This window comes from Falco cherrug, chromosome 6 (assembly GCF_023634085.1).
Source record: "Falco cherrug isolate bFalChe1 chromosome 6, bFalChe1.pri, whole genome shotgun sequence".
NCBI classification, from domain to species: domain Eukaryota; kingdom Metazoa; phylum Chordata; class Aves; order Falconiformes; family Falconidae; genus Falco; species Falco cherrug.
Window position 1 is genome coordinate 71,096,641 of NC_073702.1, and position 14,365 is coordinate 71,111,005.

A 14,365-nucleotide genomic window follows, 5' to 3' on the forward strand; every position below is an offset into this window, starting at 1 on the left:
AATCCATTCATTCATTACAGAAATCAATAGCCCCCACGTGTCATTTAAGCTGGCCTTCCCCTGGAGAAGTGCAAGATGGAAGAGACCTCTACTGCTTTGCTGATGAGAGCAGAAACCCTGCCCGGGCTCAGCCAGAGGAAGGTGCCTAGAGATTATTCAGTGGTGACTCCTGAGTCACATCTAGATCAATGCATTCAACAATTTATTGGTGCTTCTGGGATGTATCTCGTCTAAGTATTTATGATAGTCAATGTTAATGCAAGCATCCTCTGTCCAGTGCGGGGCAGCTACGTTGGCTGTATCAGACATGCAAGAGGCATTCGATTGGGCTGGGGAAGCATTTTGAGTAGCAGGAGGTCGAAAGGATGTGTGTGAAAACAAAAGGCTTTCCTTTCTTTTGTGTTAGACACACACAAGGGGACAAGGAGCCCATCCAGCAGGGACAGGGAGACAAGGACCTCCCAAATTGGCAGTGTGCCCTTGGGGCCAAGGGCCAGTGGGATCCTGGGGTACATGAGGAGGAGCGTGGCCAGCAGGTTGAGGGAGGTTGCCCTCACGCTCTGCCCTGGTGGAGCTGCATCTGCAGTGCTGTGTCCAGTTCTGGGCTCCCCAGTTCCAGAGAGACTGGGAGCTGCTGGAGAAGGGCCAGTGGAGGTGACCAAGCTGATGAGGGGCTGGAGCATCTCCCTGGTGAGGAAAGGCTGCGGGAGCTGGGGCTGTTCAGCCTGGGCAGGAGAAGGCTGAGAGGGGACCTGAGCGATGCGCACAGGTACCTTAAGGGCCAGTGTCAGGGGGCCGGGGCCAGGCTCTTGTCAGCGGTGCCCAGCGACAGGACAAGGGGCAACGGGCACAAACTGCAGCACAGGGAGCTCCGTGGGGAGAGCAGGAAAAACTTCTTTCCCTTGAGGGTGCCGGAGCACGGGGACAGGCTGCCCAGAGAGGCTGTGCAGTCTCCTCTGGGGACGTCCAGAGCCCGCCTGGATGCGATCCTGCGCAGCTGCTGTAGGAGAGCCTGCTTGAGCAGGGTGGGCTGGGTGGTCCCAGGGGTCCCTCCAACCCCAACTGTTTGTGATTCTGTGATCAGTATAGGTCCCTCCCAATGAAATACTATTCTATTCTATTCTATTCTATTCTATTCTATTCTATTCTATTCTATTCTATTCTATTCTATTCTATTCTATTCTATTCTATTCTATTCTGTTCTATTCTATTCTATTCTATTCTATTCTATTCTATTCTATTCTACCCTATTCTGTCCTATTCTATCCTATCCTATCCTATTCTATTCTATTCTATTCTATTCTATTCTATTCTATTCTATTCTATTCTATGCTATGCTAGGCTATGCTATTCTATGCTATTCTATTCTGTTCTGTTCTGTTCTGTTCTGTTCTGTTCTGTTCTGTTCTGTTCTGTTCTGTTCTATCCTATTAATTATTCCATTCCATTCCATTCTAAAAACCACCAACCCCCACACCGATTTTTCCCACTAGCTCGGGGAAAGTCACTTAACCTCTCTGCCTCCATTTCTGCACCTAACTGTGCATGAACATCAGTCCCTTGGGCTGGGCTGCAGGATCCTGTACCTCACAGCCCAGATGCTGTTCCCTGGTGGAAAGCTCCTGTGACTGCATTTGTGTCACTTGGATAAACTGTCCGCTGGCATGAGAAGATTGAGCTGTACCCGGAGGGTGGTGGAGCAAGGACATGATCAGGTGGCTTCACTTTTATTAAGCTCCGAGCGGAAAGCTCCTTTTAAATGAGTAGGAAAAAAGGAAAAAAGAAAAATTACTGTAATGGTGGGTAATACTGTACCTGGGCTGTTTCTTCTCCTGGACATGACCACTAGAATGTAGTCCTCTTTGTCATGTTGTTTAGAATCAGTCTTAATTAGGAGTTACCTATTAAAAGAAACAGCTGCAAGTGCAGCCGCACATAGGCTCCTGTGTAGCTTGACTTGCCTCGTTGCATTATATCTTTACTGGGGGCCCCTAAGGCCCCAGCAGCTGGAAGAAATACTGCAAGTACGCTAAGCTGCTGGCAGGCTCGTGGTTAATCACAGGGCTGGGAGGAGACTTTTAAAATAACTGCAAGTAAAGCAGGGAAGGATGCTCATGCAAACTTCTAAGCATGCTGAGGGGGAAAGGGGTGTTTCTGCAGGGATCAGCACAAATACGCTGAGGCTCCTATACCTTCCAAAAGTGCTGTGTCTCCTCTCTTGATGGCTTACTACATCCTTATGGCCTTTGAAAAGCCCTTGTGAGAGGACGGTTAGGCTCGTTTTGTTCTCTTGTACCCGATGCCTCAAAAGCCCCAGGAGACTGCAATGCCCAAATGCAGTGCAGCGTGTGCGTGTTTGCAAGACTACTGTTGTACTTATAGCCCCCTTAAAGAACAGAGTATGTACACGCTTCAAAACCCGCCAGTACATTTCCTCTGGCCAGGAATAGCTGATGAGTAATACAAAGCAGCAGAGGTAATAAATATTAAAGAGCTGGAAAATGTTAAAGTGCATGGGTAGCGGAGCTGACAGGCACTGTGGGTGTGAAGTGCAGAGGTCGCCTGTGTGCACCTCGCGCAGACATTGCTTTTCATCTTTTGGTGAAGGAAAAAGCGTAGAAATAAAATTTGCAATTATTGTCTGTTAATAATATGTTGAAAGGCATTGTGCATTTCAGCGAGCTCGTGTTCTCATGCCCCGTTCCTGGCTTCATGCCCTCTGTGGGCCTTTGATGGGTCCAAGCAATGGTTTTCCTGGTGTGATGTATCTGGTGGAGACACAGCCAGTGGGAGGAAGGAGCTGTGACACTAAGCACCTGAAGAACCTGTGTGGTGATGAGGTCTTGTTTCCCAGGAGATTGCATGGCTAAAAGACCGCAGATTCAGATTAAGGATTTTGTGGCAGGTGCATTGAAGGTGGCACATAGCGGTTCATGAATAGTGGCCATCTTGGCGATCATGAGAGGTCATTGGAGCTGAGGCATCGACTGTTGAGTCCTGTGAATGCTTTGAACTCCTCCCTGCTCCTCTCAGCCCATAGTGTGGCTGTTTCCCAACAAGAGCTGATGGTGATGGGAGTCAGGTGCCATTTCGGTATTGGAATTCCCTTCCAGTCCCCAGATGATACCAAAGATTCCTGCTCCTCCTAACAGATATAATGATATAAGGGCCATGGGGCAAAGACCCCCGCAATTCTTCTCCATCTCACTAGAGCCAAAATGGCCATGAAGACCTTTCTCCCTCCTTTTCTGCTTCCCCCCAGGGCCCGTATCGAGGTGCAGGTGGATGGGGCCATCTGTGGCGAGACGACAAGGGTTAAACTCTTTCCTGGCAGGCTGGGAGGATGTCGTGTGATTTCTCAGAGCCCTGCACACCTCACAGCCCTGCACACCCGGAGAGGAAGGCAGGCCCTTGCTAATGTATGCGCAGCTTCTGTGAAACTAAAAATAGCTGGGATCTGAGGCTGTTCTTCCAGGATTTCACAGGCACTCACCCAATTTTTAGCTCCTTCTCAAACGGGTGGCGAAGCAAAGGCGACGGTCTCAACCCTCATGCAAAGTCACCACAGTGGGAGCCTTGCTCCAGGGATGCCTTTGACCCCTGTGGCACAGACGAGCCAGGGACATGCTGCTGAACGTATAGTAAGAGGTCCCTGACGGGCTCTTGCAAGGCTGGGGTGGACCTGAGCAGGGTCCAGAAGATCTGCTAGCCCCAGGAAGCCCTGGTACTTTGCTCTGCAGTGGTCCGTGCCAGGAAGGGGATGCAAACAGCAGGGACAGCTCTGACCCTGGCAGGTCTGCAGCAAACAGTGGATCTTTTTCAGCTTCACCAGGTCCTCAAGAATCAGCTCCCCTATTGATAAGTAGAGTCCTCATCCTCTAAACTGCTCCTGGCAGGTGTTTTTCTGGCATGCTGTTAAAAAATCCTGGAAGATCCACCTCCTACAAAGCCACCACCTGTGGGGGTTGGAAGAGACAGCTGTATGGAAAAGTCTTGTCTGGTGTTTTCAGGTACTGCTTCAGCACCATGACTTTGATGGCGAGGGAGAGAGTAAATACTGTAAATTCAGTTAATACTATCCTAGAATCCATATCGATTCCCGTAGTGGTTGCCTGATCTCCCAGCAGGAGGTGTGACCCCCTCATCTTCCCAAGCAGACAGAGCCTGGGAATAGCAAATGTTTCCCTCTGAGTGAGGGGACAGGCTCCTAGGGGTCTGGGGGTTTGCACCAGTTTTTGAGGCTTTAGACCCCAGTTAGCCTGCAGTCTCTGTTCAGATCTTTGGACTCACTATTCCAAATTAGTTTCTTGTGAAATGGAAAACCCTTAGAGGAGAAAACCACCACAGTATGTCTCCATCTCCAAGGGATTCACTGCTACTGAAAGGCATGGCTTTCCCCTCTGCTGCTCTGCATCCTCCACCAAGGGACCTTGGAGGCTTGCAGAGAGCCATGAAGGTGTGTCCCTGTCTTTGACTGGCCTCCCAGTGCAACGCAAACTTCTCTCCTGAGGTATCTCATGGCTCTGGTGAGTCCAGGTGATATCAAATCACCTCTCAAGACCATCTGGGTTAGGTACTGTAACACGGCCCATCCTATAGAAAGGGCAATGTGACTATTCCCATGTGTCCCTGTAGCATCATGTCCTTGAATACTCATATTGTGGGAGCCCTCAGGCATTTCTCTGGATCTGCCCTGAAACTTCCCTTGCTCGGAGCCAAGACAAGTCAATCAAAAGACCTCTGCTTACTTTCAAGGCCTTCAGCTGCATCTGTTCCTGTAGGGCTTACGGGACTGGGACCAGTTCTGTTTCCAAAAGGAGAGCCCTGACATTAAACCCTATTAGCTCAAACACACTTGAAGCAAAAATTCAGACTGAGTTCAACTTCCTTTTTTCTGTGTAAAGCTATTTAACAGCTTTGATATAGAACAGAAGGCTTTGCTGAAGGTGATAGCACTAGGTGTTGGATATACTGTAAGTAAATAGGTATGCGCATAATAGGAGAGGGATTGGGCTTAAGTATTCACAACTAATTTGGAGGGGGGAGAATCTGTGATAAAAGAGAGCATTTGGCTCAGTGCTAGGATGTGAGACCATCCCACATGTGATAGATGCCGTGACATGTCTTTGCAGCACCCATCACTTTGATACCCTCTCCAGAAGCCCCTGCTATCCTGCCTGCTCCTTTACGCAGCACAGAGATGCTTCCCACATTAAAATCAGAAAAGGGCATTCGTGCTCTAGTGCTGAAGAGGTCTTCGGAGGTTTTTTTTCTGTTTTAGGACTCTACACCTCACAAAATAATTGACAAGGGAAAACATAAACATAATATCTACAAGCCTGGGTCGAAAATACAGTAGGTGCTGCTACAAAGCTATTCACTGATTCTGTATCAATTTACTGAGCATAGATCTGGAAATAGGGATTCTGCAACCTGGATCAGGGGGGAGCCACACAGCCCGTGGGGATGCAGGCAAGGAAAGGCTGCCTGGGCAGAGTTGCTTCCAAAATTGGGGTCGTAACGAATATGCCAGTAACACATTCATGACTATTTTTGCAAGTAAATACATACTGGCCAGGCTCTGGCTATGCATGGGTATTTCAGTAACAGCCAGATTTGGGAAAGCTTGACAAATTAATGGCAGAAAGTGGGGGTGTTTAGGGCTAGGACATTCTGTGATTTGTTTCTCTTCTTCTGGCTGTGATCTTTCAATCTGTGAGTCAGAGAAAACTGCTCTGCAGCTAGGAAAGGAGAACAGTCACAAAGATGTATCCCAGAAACATCCCTCAGACTGAGCAGCACAGCTACTCATGCATTTTTGGCCTCTGGAGCTTTAGCTGCAGTGATGCCCTTGCCCCGGTTCTCTGCCCCATGCATCTGCTGGAGGTTGTGACCCCAGTATCTGTCAGCAGGATGAAATGCACACCTGCAGTTCTGCCATGTGGTCTTGCAGTCCCAAATATCTGCTTAAACCATCAGGAAAAAGGGAATTGAACAAAGACTATGAACAATGCCCTAGAGGAGGTGATATAGGTATATGTCCCCTTTGGCTGGCATTGCAACGGAGGCAATAATTTCAGGGGAGCTGGGAACATTACTCTGAAATTATCAATCAATCACAGCTCCCTGTTTTGTGTATCAGAGCCCCCCAGTTATCAGTCACAAGTTAAATCAGCCTGCAGATATCAAAGCTGCCTGAATCAGGTCCTAAAACTCCTACAGCATCATGGTTTTATTGTGTTTCTCCAACTATTTGATGGAATTGCCTCTTTTCAAGGAGAGTTTGATTTGTAGACTTTCTTCAAATAGTGACAATGATCTTGGGCTGAAAATTATTTCTGCAATGATTGTGGTTAAGTGCTGGAACAGGTTGCCCAGAGAGGTTGTGGAGTCTCCATCCTTGGAGATTTTCAAAACCCAACTGCACAAGGCCATGACCAACCTTCTCTAACTTCAACATTATCCCCATTTGGAGGGGAGGCTTGGTTCAGAGACTGCTAGGGGTCCCTTCCAACCTAAATTACTCTATCACTCTATGATACGATCCTCGCCAACGTACGTTTTATAAATCAGATGCCTCTTTCATGGTTGGTGTGTAGTAAAGCCCTGTGCTTTAAAACAGCTTTAAACTGGCTTAGAATATGAAATTATTCATTTCTGCTGCACAGCATAAGACTGGCACTATCATTCTTTCTGACAGATATTTCAATTGCAAATAGTATTTCGCAAAAAGCAAGACTTTCTAATCTAAATGGACCTTCAAGTATACTCCCCACTCAAGTAAGTGCATTTAAAGAACAGGGGTTTGAATCCACATAAAGACCAGTATTTTCCTGAGGTGGTGGATATCATACCTAGGAATTTGGGTAATTCAAGTTTGGCTTCACTTGCCCCTTTGGCTTTAAAGGGAACAGATCTTGGCTAACACTTTGAGAATGTCACTCACAGAGAAGTTTTCAAACAGAGATAAGGAAATCATGAGCCAACAGGAATGTGTGGATGCTAGAAAACATGAAAAGGGATTGATGCAGTAAATTATGGTACAGTTTAGCTCAAAAATTATAATATAGGCCAAGTAATCCTATTATCTCTCCTTGATGAAATCGCTGTTGTGTAATCTTGTTGTGAGTGACTCCTGAGCCTGATGCTGGATCACAGTGATGCTGTGATAAGTGAGGAGGTGGATAAAGTCTCATACTGGAGATCCACGTTCAGCACTGAGATGACAATAGACTCTGTGTCCAAAGACAGTCCAAGGACAGACAGTCCTCTGTGACCTACTAGTCTACACAACTCATGAATGATGTCTTGCCAGGCATTTAAGCTTTTGAAGTGTCTCTAAGGCATGGAATAAGTTAATTTTGTGTTCAGCGACATTCTCCAATAAGCAAGACAAGGCATGGAATGGAGATTATTGTTTAATAGGAGCTGATAGAAGCAATTAAGTAATTAAGGGGTAGTTGTACACTCAAGCATGTTTACCAGGCAGAAGAGGACTGAAACAGCAAAGGAGGACTGAAACACTTGATGAACACACTTCATGTTGCATGTTATTCATTCTTAGGTAGAAGCCGTATGAAGAAATGCCAGAAGAGGCAAGATTCTGAGAATCCCGATTTTGAAAATCGGGGCCCTGATGAAGGCCATCAAAAGGATGAGCGAATGAGTCATATGTGGTTGGGGTGACCTGTGAGGATGCTGGATTAAAGGAAGGGTTTGTACACTGCTTGTTTAGTCCTATGGGAAGAATTAGGTGCCCTTTCTTGCTTTTGAGATGGCAAGTGATCTTTCCCAGTTTAGCAATGGTCCCCTGCACGGTTTTGATCCAGCACAACTAGCAGTGGTGTAAATAAGTCCTGCACACCCTTTGAGGATTAGCCCAGGATAGGAAACATACCCTAGAGTCAGTTTGGATGCATCCCCTTGTTCGGGACAAGTTTGATGCCATGCAAGCAGCCAGACAAAGCTGTGATATATCGGCACCTGGATGGGGCCCCATAGTTACTACTTTGATACTCGAACTAGGAACAATAATTACCCATCTGTGAATCCTTATTGCTAACTTGCAACATTATAACAAAGAAAAAAATTGCTAACAAATGTTGATATTGAGCACGTTAATTGTGATGGCAACTGTAAGTTTGATTTTGATGTTTTTAATAGACAGCATTTTACTTTCATGCTCCCCTGTTGCTTGAGCACTGCATCTTATATTCCTTTTATATCTGTCAGTATTAAAAAAATTCATTAAAATTAAAAAAGTGGGCCAAAGCTGCAGCTGGTGTAAATTGCTAGAGCCCTGTGGATCCCAGCTTGCTCCAGCTAAGATCTGGCCTCACATAACCCCATTTTAAGGGTACATTCAGGCAGCCTCTGCTGCAAGCCTTCCAGCCGAGCAGTTACACATGTCCTCATTTCCTCCCTTCCAAGAAGTGGGCTTTTAATCTGTAAACACCCTCTAGTGCATAAGGATAATGGCCCTTTGCAAGAGTTAGCAGGAGTGCCTGCAGAGGAGATGGCTGGAGGGTGAGCTGTCAGCTGAATAACGCACCTCGTCCCACCCCTCCTCTTCCAGGATTAAGCGGCAGGGAGAAGGTTGGTGGCACGGGATGGTGAGGGAGATGGTGCCCATCCATATAGCGTGCATTGTCACCATGACACCTAGGATATGACTGTGCTCCTGTAGTGCCATGGTGAAGTAGGGTTGTCTGGAGAGAAGCAGAGGAGGTTAATGAGACGCTGGGAAGGGTGCTGTACCTAATGCCTTCCTGCTCTTGGTAAGTCCTGCTGAACCAAAGGGGCATGTAAGGTTCTGCAGGCGTAAGTTGCAGCCTGCTCAGCAGAGCTCATTTTCTGAGCTCCTCCTTTCCCTAGAGGTCTGTTTCTAGCTTCTCAAGCATGCTGTCCCATTTTTCAAGCCAGGGTTTGCTTCTCTGAAAGGAGATGGATTGGGTTTGCTCAAGAAGAGCGCCCCAGCCTAAGAGTTTGGGAGTGGACTGAGTACCTCAACTCCTATTCCTTTCCATCTTTCTGTGTACTTGTACTAGCAAACTAGGCAATGCCAAGGCCTCCTCATGAGCACTGTAACTTCATCATGCTGCCAAATTTTTAGTGTAATCACTAGACTGGTGAAGGCTTACTAGCAGTCTCCCAAGTAATCATAACCTGGGCAGGGTGCAGGATTCCATAGGGGCCAAGGGTCATTCCCAATACTACCAAGGCAGCTACCTGGTTTTGGAGAATGAGGAAGTTCATTTCTGTTGTTAGTCTTGGCCCGTTGGCCTCAGGAAAGGTGATAGGGCCCCTGTGCTTTGTTGACTGTTGTAGATAATAGTCTGCGATTCCTGACCTTGGTCAGATTGTGGTTGTGTGGCACAGGCCAGCAGGACCCTTCTTTCCTCAAAACATAGCCCAGGGCCTGTGCTGACATGCCTTTCCGTGCTCCTGCAACCCTCTTACACACCAGCATCCTCTTTGTTTCAAGCCCCTGTTGCCTGAGGCATCCTTGTACACTTTCTGCTGGTGACATTTAGAGCCACCTCTGTAAATTGAACAGTGCCAAGGCACAGGCACAATCCTGTCATAGTTCACCCTATTAAATTGTCAACACAGATTCTGGCAATTTTGGCTAAGGCCAACTTGCATGGATGTGGCCATGCGGAGTTGAGTCACGCCAGCTAGCCAAGGAGAAATGTTGGTCTTTGGTCTGCTTTGTTTAATGATATAGACAGAGCTTCTGACTCCGTAATCCTGTTTCTGGATATTTCTGCTATAGTCCTTACTGAGACAGCTGAGCAGCCTCTGTCATCTGCATGAAGCATCTTTTTCAATAGCGTTTAGGGTGGGTTGTGTTGGGGTTTTTTACAGTAGGAGCATCTCCCCTTCTCCCTCTTGGTGGCATCCTGGGGCTCTCTCCAAAGATTATTTGACCACATTTCTGGAGCCAATGGTTTTGGCTCCTTAGAAATGTGCTTGGCGCAGGGACAACAGTGACTTTGCCCCACACAGTTTGTGCACTACTGTGACATACATAGTAAATAAGCATGAGGGTAATTATACCAACAGAAATTCTGGGAACCCTGCCAGAACAGAGGGGACAGCCAATCCTTTGTGCATTTAAAGAAAATCACCCTGAATCCCCCTCCCAACCCCAAATTAGTTCCATCTCTTGAAGCCATGATGAGACTTAGAACTAAAAATACTTCCATACACACAAATACACACTCTCTCGCATATAAAAATAGCCAGCATTCGAAAAATAAAAAGCCCAAAGTTAGGCTCCTGTATCCAAAATTAAGCTCTTAAATAAATAAATTAGCCTGATTTTCAAAAGCACAGAGCGGTGAATGGCTTTCACTGACATAAGAGGAAGCATCGTGTTGCTAAAGATTGAAGATCAGGCCTGAATATGGATTTGAAAGTCTAATTATAGAATCCTGTTTGCTACCAGTTTGACCGAGAACAACAAATTTCAGGTGAAATGACATTGATTATTTTTTTTTTTTAATTCAGAGCTTGTCTACACTTAACCAGTGTTAGTAAAGGTAGGAAAAAGCACTCAAACAAGTAAGTTAGATACCAGAAAGAGAGAGGTAATACTGAAATACAACTGTTTACACTGGTGCTGTACGTTCATGTTTGGAAATAAGGGTAAGCATTACCGATGTTACAGCCGGGTGAAATTTTAGATTGATTAATTAGACGGGTATTTTGTAGTTGTTGAAAGCCTACCAGGTAGAAATACTGCTTTTCCCAGTTACCCTTGCACTTTCTCTGCTAAAAACTCACAGTTGGTTGGCATCAAGGAGGAATGGGTTTTTGGGAGGAAGGGAAATGGAGGTTCATTTCCCTTGAGCTGCAGGTGGTCCTTGGAGCTGTTTTGCTCCCGTGCTGTTCATGTGGGAGGCTGTGGCTTTTTCCTGGGCAATGTTATGCCGAAGGATTCCTGAGCCGACAGTGCCGTGTAGCATTTGGATAGGGACAGACTTGTCCTTCTGGGTCTTAGAGCACGGGTCAGTTTGGCCAGGGCTGGGCTTTATGGTGACAAGGAAGTATGTCTGCCCTGGATGGAGGGCTGTCAGCAGGTGGAGTGGTGTCCACAGCATGGGGTGTGCGTGGCCAGGTTTTGGCAGCCGGGGGTACAGGGGTGGCTTCTGTGAGAAGCTGCTGGAAGCTTCCCCCGTGTCCCATGGAGCCGATGCCGGCCGGCTCTAAGATGGAGCCAAGGGCTGACCCACCAGCGATGGTGGGAGCGCCCCTGGGGTAAGGGGAAAAACCCCCTTTGCAGGTGGGACCGGAGAGAGGAGCGAGCACAGGGGGGAGCCGCGGCCCTGCAGCCCCCCAGGCCAGGGCAGGGGGAGGCCGGGGGGCTCCAGGCGCCGCAGCAGAGGCTCCCCCAGCCCGTGGGGAGCCCCCGGCCGGGCAGGCCGTGCCCCCAGCCCGTGGAGCCCCCGGGGGCAGCTCCCCCCCGCAGCCCGGGCAGGACCCCCGGGGCAGGGGCTGCCCGCAGGGGGCTGTGACCCGCGGGCAGCGGCGCTGGGCCAGCTCCTGGCAGGGCCCGTGGCCCCGTGGGGAGAGGAGCCCGGGCGGGGGCAGGGCTGGGGACCCCGCGGGGACCCCCCTGGGGCCGGGCAGGGGGTGAGGACCCTCCCCACGGGGGGCAGGAGCCGCAGGGACAGCGGGTGGGGGACCGACCCCAGCCCCTACTCCTGGTCCCCTGTGCTGCTCGGGGGAAGGAGACAGAGCTGGGGGTGAAGTTAAGCCCGGGAAGGAGGGAGGGGTGGGGGAGGGCGTCTTCAGGTTTGGGTTTGTTTCTCATTATCCCGCTCTGAGCTGACTGGTGACACGTTCAGTCAATTCCCCCCAGCGGAGCCCGTGCTGCCCGTGCCGGTACCCGGGGAGGGATCGCTCCCTGCCCTGATCCCGACCCACCAGCCTGCCCTTACACTGCCCCCGGCCCAGCTCAGGGGCAGGGACAGCGCGGCCGCGGTGGGCACCTGGTGTCCCACCAGGGTCATCCCACCCCAGCCACTCACATGTTTGTGTTGTGGGGTTTAGAGGCTGGGGGCAGCAGTAGAAGATCCAGGTTCTGATGGCAGCAGACTTTGAGAGAGCCCTTTTGGCATTCTAGGACTCAGTTTCCTCATCTATGGAAGGGGCACAATAGACCCGACCTCTGCAAAAGGCTGCGGGCTCAAGAGTCAAGAGAATTTGGTGTTACCGTCATTGCCACTGTTCTGGCCATTGATGGAGACAGGATCAGGGATTATGTTAATCCCATGCATTTTTATGTCCTTTTTATGCATGCTGCCTACATGAATAGGTGGCGTGACCTCTCACTGTGCCCAGTTAGAAACATTCATGCTCAAACTGTGTGGATGGTGATGAATCCCTAGAGATCAAGGAGAAATCATTGCAGGATGTGATGTCCCTTCTGTTAGTTTTTTCTTAATCTTTTTGAGTGACTCAGTGCCATTGTTACAGTTTGGTTCTGCCAGTCTGGAGTGCTTGGAAGAGTAAAGACGATCTTAAAAAGAACCAAGAACTGGAGGCAGTTGGTGGGGACAGCAATTCAGAAGAGTAGAGGTCTAGAAAATGTGAGCTGTGAGAAGGAACTGAAAGAAATCGGGATTTTTTAGTCTGGAGAAAGGAAGGTTTTACATGGTAATTACGTGCAAACAGGTGAAAGACTGCTGCAGGGTGAAAATGTGCAAATTCTTCTCCTTGTCTGTAGCTGCTGGGATGATGAGAAATTAGTGGCTTAACCTTCAGACGAAGAGTTTAGGTTTCATGGGGAAGGGGGAGGCCACGCCAGACTACAGGATAGATCCAGTGAGGATCTCTCTGCAGAGTTTGGCAGGGGTGATGCCCTCTTTGCCCATGGGAAGCACCTTACGGGCACCACCGCCTTGGTTTTTGGTGGCCCTGTGTTGCTGATATTATAAAAACGAGTTGCCTGCTCCTTTTCTCTGCTGTCTCTTTGAGCCATTGCAACTCGCTCTCCCCAGCTTTGCCTTTCCAGCTCAACTACAATTATTTAATTTCTTGTGTGCGGGAAGGGAAGGCAGGATCCCTGTGTCATGCTGCAGCTTCTGGGGTTGGGGTCTCTCAGGGAAATGCCGAGTAGAGGTGGTGGCCTTGGGGGAGTGGGAGGAGGGCCGGTGTCTATGGTAGAGCAGGTGGTCCACGGCCATTTCCACCCCGCTCGGGCTCTGCTGTGGATGTCACACCAGTGTCACCAGTGTCGTATGTGACTGGCGTAGCATTTTCTCGGGTGTCGAGCCCCATCTGGTGGCTGTCCTGCATCATGGGTTTTGTCCTTGCGTCTTCTTTCGGGATTTGTCTTTGGTGCTTGTCAGCTGCGAACGGGACGGAAGGACAAGGTGCCTGAGGAAGGGCAGGGCTTGCAGAGGTACCTCTGCATCTCTCCCAGCCCCCTGTCTCTGGGCGTGATTTGGAGATGCGGAGGCTGTGGAGGCTTATGTCATTTCCTCCCGCTCCTCCTTGCTGTGCAATCTCGCCCCGAGTGGCAAGGAATGATCTAATCGTTTTGGCGAAACCCCAGTTTGTGCTGTGAGCCCCTCCCAGAGCCTCCAGAAGGCACTTCATCCCACTGTCATGTTGGCATCTGAGGTAGGACAGATGAAGAGTCCCGGGAGGGGACATTTCTATCCATTGACTGGCTCAGATAACCAACTTTAGGGTCAGCGTTAGGTGAAACTATTCCTATCCCAAATTTCAGAGCACAAGGCTACAGCCACCGCTCAGGATGAGAAGGAAGAAGACCCAATATTAGATCATTAATATCAGCAAGTATTAGAAAGGACCCTGTTAGGAGATGCTTTAACACCATGAGTCCTGTGACATCCGGGCGCCCTGTGATACCCTGACTTGATCAGCTCCATGTACAGAGGTTGGCCACATGTTCCCCAAAGAGAAGTCGTGTCCCCAGGGTGAGGTTTGCAGGTCTCCTTGCACATCATCTGATACAGAAACAGAGGCAATGATAGGACAGTACCCGCCCATGCATGAGGCACCACCTTCTAGTCCAACATTGCCCAAAGTCTCAATAGCTGACCAGAGGCAAGCTGTGACCTTTTGTATTTGTGGGTTACACACTTGCTGAAGGTGAAGGTCATGTCTCATTGCTCCACTTGTGATGAAATAGGATCAAATCTCTGGTGTCTGTGAGGGAAGCTCCTTACTAGAGTGCTGAAGAGGCTTAGACAATCTGTTGAGCCACTGCTAAGTGTCATGACCAGTATTTTTCAAGTAGCTTCTCCTCATCATCATGAAAACAAAGTGAGGGCGTTGTTTTCTTGTGCAAGTGTTTCACGAGCCTTTCTTACCCCGCCATGCTTGTCTT

At 48.9% G+C, this 14,365-nt stretch overlaps 1 protein-coding gene across 2 annotated transcripts in view; it reads left to right on the top strand.

Moving 5' to 3' along the window:
- XKR6 (XK related 6) overlaps window positions 1-14,365 on the top strand; it is a 212,574-nt gene that overhangs the window by 145,536 nt on the left and 52,673 nt on the right. The window lies entirely within an intron of this gene.